Source organism: Phoenix dactylifera, unplaced genomic scaffold, assembly GCF_009389715.1.
Source record: "Phoenix dactylifera cultivar Barhee BC4 unplaced genomic scaffold, palm_55x_up_171113_PBpolish2nd_filt_p 000751F, whole genome shotgun sequence".
NCBI classification, from domain to species: Eukaryota; Viridiplantae; Streptophyta; class Magnoliopsida; order Arecales; family Arecaceae; genus Phoenix; species Phoenix dactylifera.
The window spans coordinates 23,780-32,617 of NW_024068123.1; the positions used below are offsets into that span (position 1 = coordinate 23,780).

The window sequence follows — 8,838 nt, forward strand, 5'->3', positions numbered from 1 at the left end:
AATGTGTAGTTTAACCTTTGACTTTTTATTGAAGCTAAAGACATAAAACTAAGATATGTACTCACTTTCGTAGGAATCACGATTGCACTTAGCACGTGCAACAAGCCGTTAAACCCCTAGGTTACCTTAGTGGACGAGTGTTGTCTCGTGAGGGTTTTCAGGGATGTTACCCACAAACATCATGAATTATATGACATGAGATTCTAATAAAAATAAACCCTAAGCTAATACACATGTAATTAATTGACATATATTTTCAAGTATGGCAACCGTCAAAGCAAGGAAATATAAAAGTGAAGTGTGCATCAAACCGCATGACTTTCTCAGAGTACTAATACCTCCACCACAACAGGGCACCGCCTGAGTTTTAGGTGCACTACTCAAGTTCACAAGTATTTTCTACAATTTATTAGAACCTGATCCATCAAATTTTTAGAATATCACTTGTTGTCTAAATTTGTCAAGAATGGTTCGCATATAAAAAAAGAGCTATCAATCCCAACTAAACAATCTGGGTACACAGAGATCCAAAACAATGGAGTCAAACCAGTCATTACCACATGTCACTGGGTTTAGTCCAACCAACCCTATTCATGCTTATTTTTATTTTTATTTTTAAACACATATGACGATTACAATGGTCCAACCCCATTAGGCTCTAGTAAGATCCATGTAGCGAGCTTTCAGCCAATGACCCCCGATCCAGTTGGCTCAAGACATTAGGTGAAACACCCCTCGGGCTTAATTACTCGAATCAGACTACGCCACGAGGCCAGACTTGTCATCATAAGGATTTTTTTTTTTTTACAATAATGCAAGAAAAGAGAAGATAGACTGAACCATATATATATTTTTATTATATATGTGACTGCATCGTGACTATAGGTCAACCAAGGTCGGATCATAAGGCACCTAAGTAATCTAACTGGGATATTCAACCTCTATCTTTATGTGAAAACCAAATCATGAACCTTATGGTACGAACAAGGATACTCGTACTTCTTTTACGGATAAGGCTAACAAAAATGCAGTTAACAAATATGAACTCCTGAAGCTTTTCTATTGTCATTAAGTACACGTGTGGGGATCTAATAATAGGTCTCTGATCAATCATAGTATGCATGTGTTCCTTGCCTTAATAGTTGCACAAACTCAATATGAAAATACATGTGCATTTGCTCAGAAAAGAAAGTAATAGAATAAATCAAATGCAAAAATATATTTTTTTTTTTGCAAAATATTTCCCTCCCCCCAACTTAAACATTGCATTGTCCTCAATGTAAAAAAATGCAAGAAAACTATATGTGAGAAACAATAGAGAAAAGAATATTGGAGAGAAGAAGAATACCTTGAGCTGTTGATTTCTAAAAAAAGAAGACCTACAAAATAAGAAGAAAACTAGAAATAAAAGAAAAAATATAATTCTAACTATATACACATACCTTTGTCGTCTAGCTCAGTCATAAGAAGGCTCCCCCAAGAAAAAGGAGTCCTCTTCATCTGCAAAATTTTCAAGAAAAGGTTTTAATCTGTGGCCATTCACCTTAAAAATTTTACCATCCTGTGGATTCTCAATTTCAACTGCCCCGTGTGGAAAAATAGTTTTTACAATGAAAGGACCTGTCCATCTTGATCGTAACTTTCCAAGAAACAGATGTAAGCGAGAGTCATACAAAAGAACTTTTTGTGCAGGTTCAAAAGATTTTCTTAGAATTGATTTATCATGTCTAATTTTCATTCGTTCTTTGCAAAGTCTAGCATTGTCATACGCATCCCGACGAATTTCATTCAACTCACTTAATTGTAATTTTCGAATTAAACCAGCATCTGACAATTCAAAGTTCAATTTTCTAATGGCCCAATACGATTTATGCTCTAATTCAACAGGTAGATGACAAGCTTTTCCATAGACTAGCCGATACGGAGACATACTAAGAATAGTTTTATAAGCAGTACGGTAAGCCCACAATGCGTCAGAAAGTTTTAAAGACCAGTCTTTGCGTGATGGATTCACCGTTTTCTCTAAAATTCGTTTAATCTCCCGGTTGGCTAACTCTACTTGGCCACTAGTCTGTGGGTGATAAGGAGTTGCAATTCTATGAGTGATACCGTACTTTCGTAATAGGTTCTCAAAAGGCTTATTACAGAAATGTTTTCCCCCATCACTAATTATGACCTTGGGCATCCCAAACCTAGAAAATATATTTTCTTTAAGAAATTTTAAAACTGGTTTGTGGTCATTTGTTCGACAAGGCACAGCTTCTACCCATTTGGACACATACTCTACACCAACCAAGATGTACTCATATCCAAAAGACGGTGGGAATGGGCCCATGAAATCGATGCCCCACATGTCAAAAATTTCAATAGCAGTAATGGGCTGAAGAGGCATCATTTGCCTACGAGTTAGACTTCCAACACGTTGATATGGGTCACATGTCCTACAGAACTCGTGGGCATCTTTAAATAGTGTAGGCCAATAAAAACCACATTGCAACACTTTAGCTGCCGTTTTCTTAGATGCAAAGTGTCCTCCACAAGCATTGGCATGACAAAAAGAGAGTACACTTTGTATCTCATGCTCCGGAATGCATCTTCTAAAGATTTGATCATTGCAATACTTGAACAAATAAGGAGCATCATAATAATAATTTCTTACTTCATGCAAGAAATTATTCTAATCATTTAATCCCCAATGCTCCGGCATCCGGTTAGTGACAAGAAAGTTTATAATATCAGCATACCATGGCATAGTAGAAAGTGCAAACAATTGCTCTTCAGGGAACGAGTCCTTGATGGGCAACTGTGGCACCGAATCATTAAAAACTAGCCGTGATAAATGGTCAGCAACCACATTCTCTACTCCCTTTTTATCTTTGATAGTGATATCAAATTCTTGGAGTAGAAGTATCCATCGTATTAAGCGTGGTTTAGCCTCTTTCTTATCCAGTAAATATTTTAACGCTGCATGATCCGTAAAGATAACAATAGGAGCACCAAGGATATAAGAGCGAAATTTGTCTAATGCAAATACTACTGCAAGCAATTCCTTTTCGGTGGTGGTGTAATTCATTTGAGCATCATTTAAAATTTTGCTTGCATAGTAAATGACATATGGCTTATTATCCTTGCGTTGTCCTAGGACAGCTCCTATCGCATAGTCACTAGCATCGCACATGATCTCAAAAGGTAATGACCAATCGGGTGGTCGCACGATGGGTGCAGTGCTAAGCATAGACTTCAACTTTTCGAATGCCTCTTGATAGGTTTCAGTCCAATTGAATGGTGTATCAAGGGATAGGAGGTTACATAATGGTCGAGCTATGACACTAAAGTCCTTGATGAACCTCCTATAAAATCCGGCGTGACCCAAAAATGATCTAATATCTCTAACCGTCTTGGGTGCAGGTAGCTTGACGATTAGGTCAATCGTAGCTCTATCAACTTTCATGCCCTTCGATGAAACAATATGTCCTAGGACAATTCCCTTTGGCACCATGAAGTGGCATTTCTCCCAATTCAGTATCAAATTCTTTTCCATGCATCGAGCTAAGACTGCTTGTAAATGTAATAAACAATCATCAAAAGAATCGCCAATGTTGCCCAGATAGACAACCCAAGAGGGGGGGTGAATTGGGTTTTAAAATAATTTAGCTATTTAACACGTTGTGAATGACTAATTAAAACTATTGCAAGTTGTTTAATTAATTGCTATGTGCTGTGAGTGATATGAGAGGAAGAAGAAGAGAGACAATCAATCACAAACACCAAGTTTTATAGTGGTTCGGAGCTAACCCTTGCTCCTACGTCCACTCTCCAAGTCTCACTTGGGAATTCACTATAACCCCCTTGGATTACAGCCGGTTGTTTTCCAAGCTCACAACCAAACTTGTTGTTTTACGAGCTCACAACGAACTCGGTCGGTTTTCCCAGGCTCACCGACTAGAACCACCCCGATTGTTTTTCCGGGATCACAATCGAACCCTTACACACGTTGGTTTTACACTCGGCTCACCAACCAACCTCAATACCCTTGATTCAATCCTCCGATTGAACCAAGCAGATACAAGTTGTAAATAAAATAGTTAAACAGAAAACTAAGCTCCTCAAAAGCAGATGGAAAACAATATAATCTGAAAAGAGTTTAGAAGCCCTCAAACGCTTTTAAGTTGGAGAAGAGGAATGGCTTCTTAAACTTCTGGTCTCCTCTTGAATGTGTAGTCGACTTGAATGCAGGAGGAGGATTCTTTAATTGCTGGGAAGATGTAGGTGGATGCAGTTAATGCAGCTCTTCCCTCTTTTTTCGTTGAAGAACAGGTTGCAGAGATTGAATGCTTGAATACTTGGAGTGGAATGGTTGTTCTCTGCTTTGCTACAGTCTTCTGTGGCTATTTAAACCAACCTCCACGGAAACTAGCCGTTAGACACCTTTTTCTGCCCGTTCTGCACATTCTGCATAGCCTGACAATGTGTCCGTTGGTAGGTTGGAGTCGACTCGCGCGATCAGGAGTCGACTCGTCTGTAGCGGGAGTCGACTCATATTTTTCCGGAGTCGACTCGGCAACTGTTCCAGATTTGAATTAAAGTTGCCTTCGCGACTGGGAGTCGACTCGTCTTGACCCAGAGTCGACTCGCCAACTTCTGGAGCTGACTTGGCTTTCTCGGAGTCGGCCCATTCCATGGAGTCCGTGGATTTATTTTTGAATTTGGTCCACTCGAGTCGACTCGTCAATCCTGGGAGTCGACTCGGCGCTCAGAGCCCGAACTCCCTATCTTCTGTCTTTTTGGCTCGTCCAGTCTTGGAGTCGACTCGAACTTCCTCGGAGTCGACTCGGCTCTCAGTTTCCGAAACTTGGTCTTCTGCCTTTTTGATGTGAAGCTGCCTTGGAGTCGACTCTAGCTGTCTGGGAGTCGACTCGAATCTCAGAGGCAGTAACTTGGTCTTCTGTCTTCTTTGTGGTCGCGGAGTCTCGGAGTCGACTCGCGTATTGCGGGAGTCGACTCGAATCTCAGAGTCCGAAAAATGCTTTCTGTCTTTTTCCTTGTGTTCCTCTGAGAGTCGACTCTCACTTTCTTTGGAGTCGACTTGCCAACCATCGGAGTCGACTCGCATTCCACTGGAGTCGACTCGAATCTCAGACCCGAAAACTGCTCTCTGACTTTTCTGCCTGTGACTCCTTGGAGTCGACTCATACTTCTCCGGAGTCGACTCGGTAAACATTGGAGTCGACTCGCGCACTTCGGGAGTCGACTCGCTGACAGGTTTTGAATTGAAGCTTTCTGTTCGTCTGTCTGTTCTCAGTCGGAGTCGACTCGTACCGATCCTGAGTCGACTCGAGCCCGTGCCAGTGAACTTGATACGCTTGGAGTCGACTCGTGATACTCTGGAGTTGACTCGAGTCTCAGACTTTGGTTCAAGCTGACTTCTTAACTTATCCAAAATACTATGAACCAAGTCTAGAGACACTTAGAGAAGATTTTCACTGAAAACACTTAATTGAATTCATTAGTAAACAAGAAATATACTCAAATGCTTTGAGCTCATCAAAATCAAATAGGGTTTTAATCAATCACTCCACAGCCAAAAATAGAGAAATCATCCATAAACACTTCTAAAAATTTTTCGTTCATTTCTTCAAAAATGCTAAGCATACACCTTTGGAATGTTGCAGGTGCATTACACAACCCGAATGGCATCCGACGGAAAGCGAATGTGCCAAAAGGACAAGTGAAGGTAGTCTTCTCTTGATCCTCAGGTGAAATTTCGATTTGGTAGTACCCGAAATAGCCATCGAGAAAATAATAGAATTTGTGTCCTGCAACTCTTTCCAAAACTTGGTCTAGGAAGGATAGGGGAAAGTGATCTTTCCTAGTGACCAAATTCAATTTTCGGTAGTCAACACACATACGCCAACTCGTCGGAACACGAGTTGGAACTAGTTCATCCTGATCATTTTTGACTACCGTCAGACCTGCTTTCTTGGGCACGACTTGAGTAGGACTCACCCACTTGCTATCGGAAATTGGGTAAATAATACCCACGTCAAGCAACTTGAGGACTTCTGCTTTAACCACATCTCTCATTGTAGGATTCAACCTGCGTTGCATTTGCCTTGTGGTTTTGGCATTGTCCTCCAAATATATCCGGTGCGTGCAAATTAAAGGGCTAATCCCCTTCAAGTCGGCAATAGACCATCCTAAAGCTCCCTTATGATTCTTTAGAACACCAAGTAATTTTCTTTCTTGGGCATGATCCAGATCAGATGAGATGATTATAGGAAATGTGTCCTCGGATCCAAGAAAGGCATACTTGAGTTCCTTCGGTAAAGGTTTCAACTCGAGCTTAGGTGTTTGTTCATGGGATGGTACTATCTTTGCTTTTCGAGGTGGCAACTGTTCAAATTTCTCTATTCTTGGTCTCCACCCATTGACCATCATGACATTCGAATTATCTAAAAACAGGTGAGACCACATCATCAGCAGTACCTTCAGAACACCAATCTATCAAACCATTGTCGGCCGATTCAGTAAATGTTTCTTTTAACAGATATTCTTCCGCACTGGTTTCAACCCATTCAACTTCTTTACTTTCTTCATGATCACTGGGTTGTTTACCTATACTAAAGACGTTCAGTTCCAAGGTCATATTGCCAAAAGAAAGCTTCATGACACCATTCCTACAATTGATCAATGCATTAGAAGTTGCAAGGAATGGACGTCCTAAGATGACCGAAATCTGAGATGGTGAATTGGAAGCCGGATGTGTGTCCAGTACGATAAAGTCGACAGGAAAATAGAACTTGTCTACTTGGACCAACACATCTTCGATAATCCCTCTAGGAACCTTTACTGATCTGTCAGCTAACTGTAAGGTCACATTTGTTGGCTTCAACTCACCCAAACCGGGTTGCTCATATACCGTATATGGCAACAAGTTCACACTCGCTCCTAAATCTAGCAATGCTCGCTCAATCCTAAAATTGCCAATGATGCACGAGATAGTTGGGCAACCTGGATCTTTATATTTAGGAAGAATGTTATGCTGTAAAATTACACTCACATTTTTAGCCAGAAATGCCTTCTTCTTGACATTTAAACGACGTTTGACAGTGCACAAATCTTTTAAAAATTTTGCATAGGAAGGCACTTGTTTGATTGCATCAAGAAGAGGTACATTAATTTTTACTTGCTTAAAAAGCTCAAGAATTTCAGAGTTTGGTTCAAGCTTTTGCAAGGGCTTTAATCTTTGTGGAAATGGTGCAGGAAAAGGACATTCAATTTTTTCAGTAGATGTTGGTGCTTCAGTTTCTTCATTATCATTTTCTTTTGTCTTGGGAGGGTCAGAATCAGGTATGACTTGTGTTTGTTCTGGAACTGGTCGGTCAATAATCTTTCCACTTCGCAAAGTTATTATACTCTTTGCTTGTTCTTTATGCAAAGTTGATGATGATGCATTGCTACCGCCATAGACTTGAGGATTAGGTTGTGGTTGAGCTGGTAGCTTACCTTTCTCTTAAGCACTTAAAGCAGTGGTCAGCGTTGTCAGTTGATTTCTTAATTCATCATTGATTTTAGCTTGACCTTGCATGAAAGATTGCAAAGTTTCTTCGAGACTGGATTTTTGAGAGGGTGCGTGTACATAATTAGGTTGCGGAGGTGGAGGAGTTGGGTTATACACTTGTTGAGATTGGTCATGCCTCCACCTGAAATTTGGATGGTTCTTCCATCCAGGGTTGTAAGTACCCGAAAAAGGATTATTGAAAGATTTTGATAGGTATTCATAACATTGGCCTGATCGTGCAAGACTTCCTTGAATGCGGGTATTGTGGGGCAATCAGTGATGAGATGGCCAGGCATCTCGCAAATCCTACAACACTCGCTGTTATGTTCTACGGTCTTGACAGGTTCAATCCTTCTAAGTTCAATTTCCTCTACCTTCCTAGTAAGGGCTGCTATTTTAGCCTGAATATCATCCTGAGTATTAAGGTTGTAAAGGCCCCCGTGTGGAATGCTAGTAGGCTTAGGCAAAGGTTTATTCACTCTATCCCCTGTATCCCATAATTGTGCAGTCTCTGCGAGAGAGTCTAAATAGTCCCATGCCTCATCGGGTTGCTTTTCCAAAAATAGACCATTGCACATAGTCTCTATAAATTGTTTTAACTGTGGAGACAACCCTTCATAAAAGAAACTAATGGTTCTCCATGTTTCAAACCCATGATGAGGACAAGAGAGAAGCAAATCTTTAAATCTCTCCCAGCATTCATAAAATGTTTCATGGTCTTTTTGTTGGAAATTACTAATGTGCCTTTTCAAAAAGTTAGTCCTTTGTGCGGGAAAGAATTTTTTCAAGAATTCTCTTTGCATGTCATGCCATGTTCCTAGCGATCTAGGTCTCAAGGAGTTCAGCCATGTTTTGGCTTTATCCTTTAAGAAAAAAGGAAACAAGGTCAATTTAAGGACATCTTCCGATATATTTGGCACTCTAAATGTGATACTAATTTCCTCAAAATCCTTAAGATGAAGATAAGGGTTCTCGGATTTCATTCCATGATACTTTGGCAGCAATTGAATTACTCCTGGTTTGATTTCAAAGTGTCCTACATTTTCAGGAATAATCATGCATGAAGGTTGACTAGTCCTAGTGGGATGTAAATATTGTCGAAGTGTCATAACTGGGGGTCTACCTTCATCACCATGGTGACTTCCTACATCATCAGGAAAATTTGCCATCTCACAAGGTGTGAGATACTGAGAAGGAATTTCAAGGATGTGTCCTAAGGGATGATCTAAAGTTGTACGACTTAATCGACCGGTGTCATCCCTATTCCAACCTAGCAT

The 8,838-nt window shown here is 40.4% G+C and overlaps 1 pseudogene; it reads left to right on the forward strand.

The window, feature by feature from the left end:
• The first annotated feature begins 8,209 nt into the window (after positions 1 to 8,209).
• LOC120107074 lies at positions 8,210 to 8,307 on the forward strand (annotated as a pseudogene).
• The last annotated feature ends 531 nt before the right edge of the window (positions 8,308 to 8,838 follow it).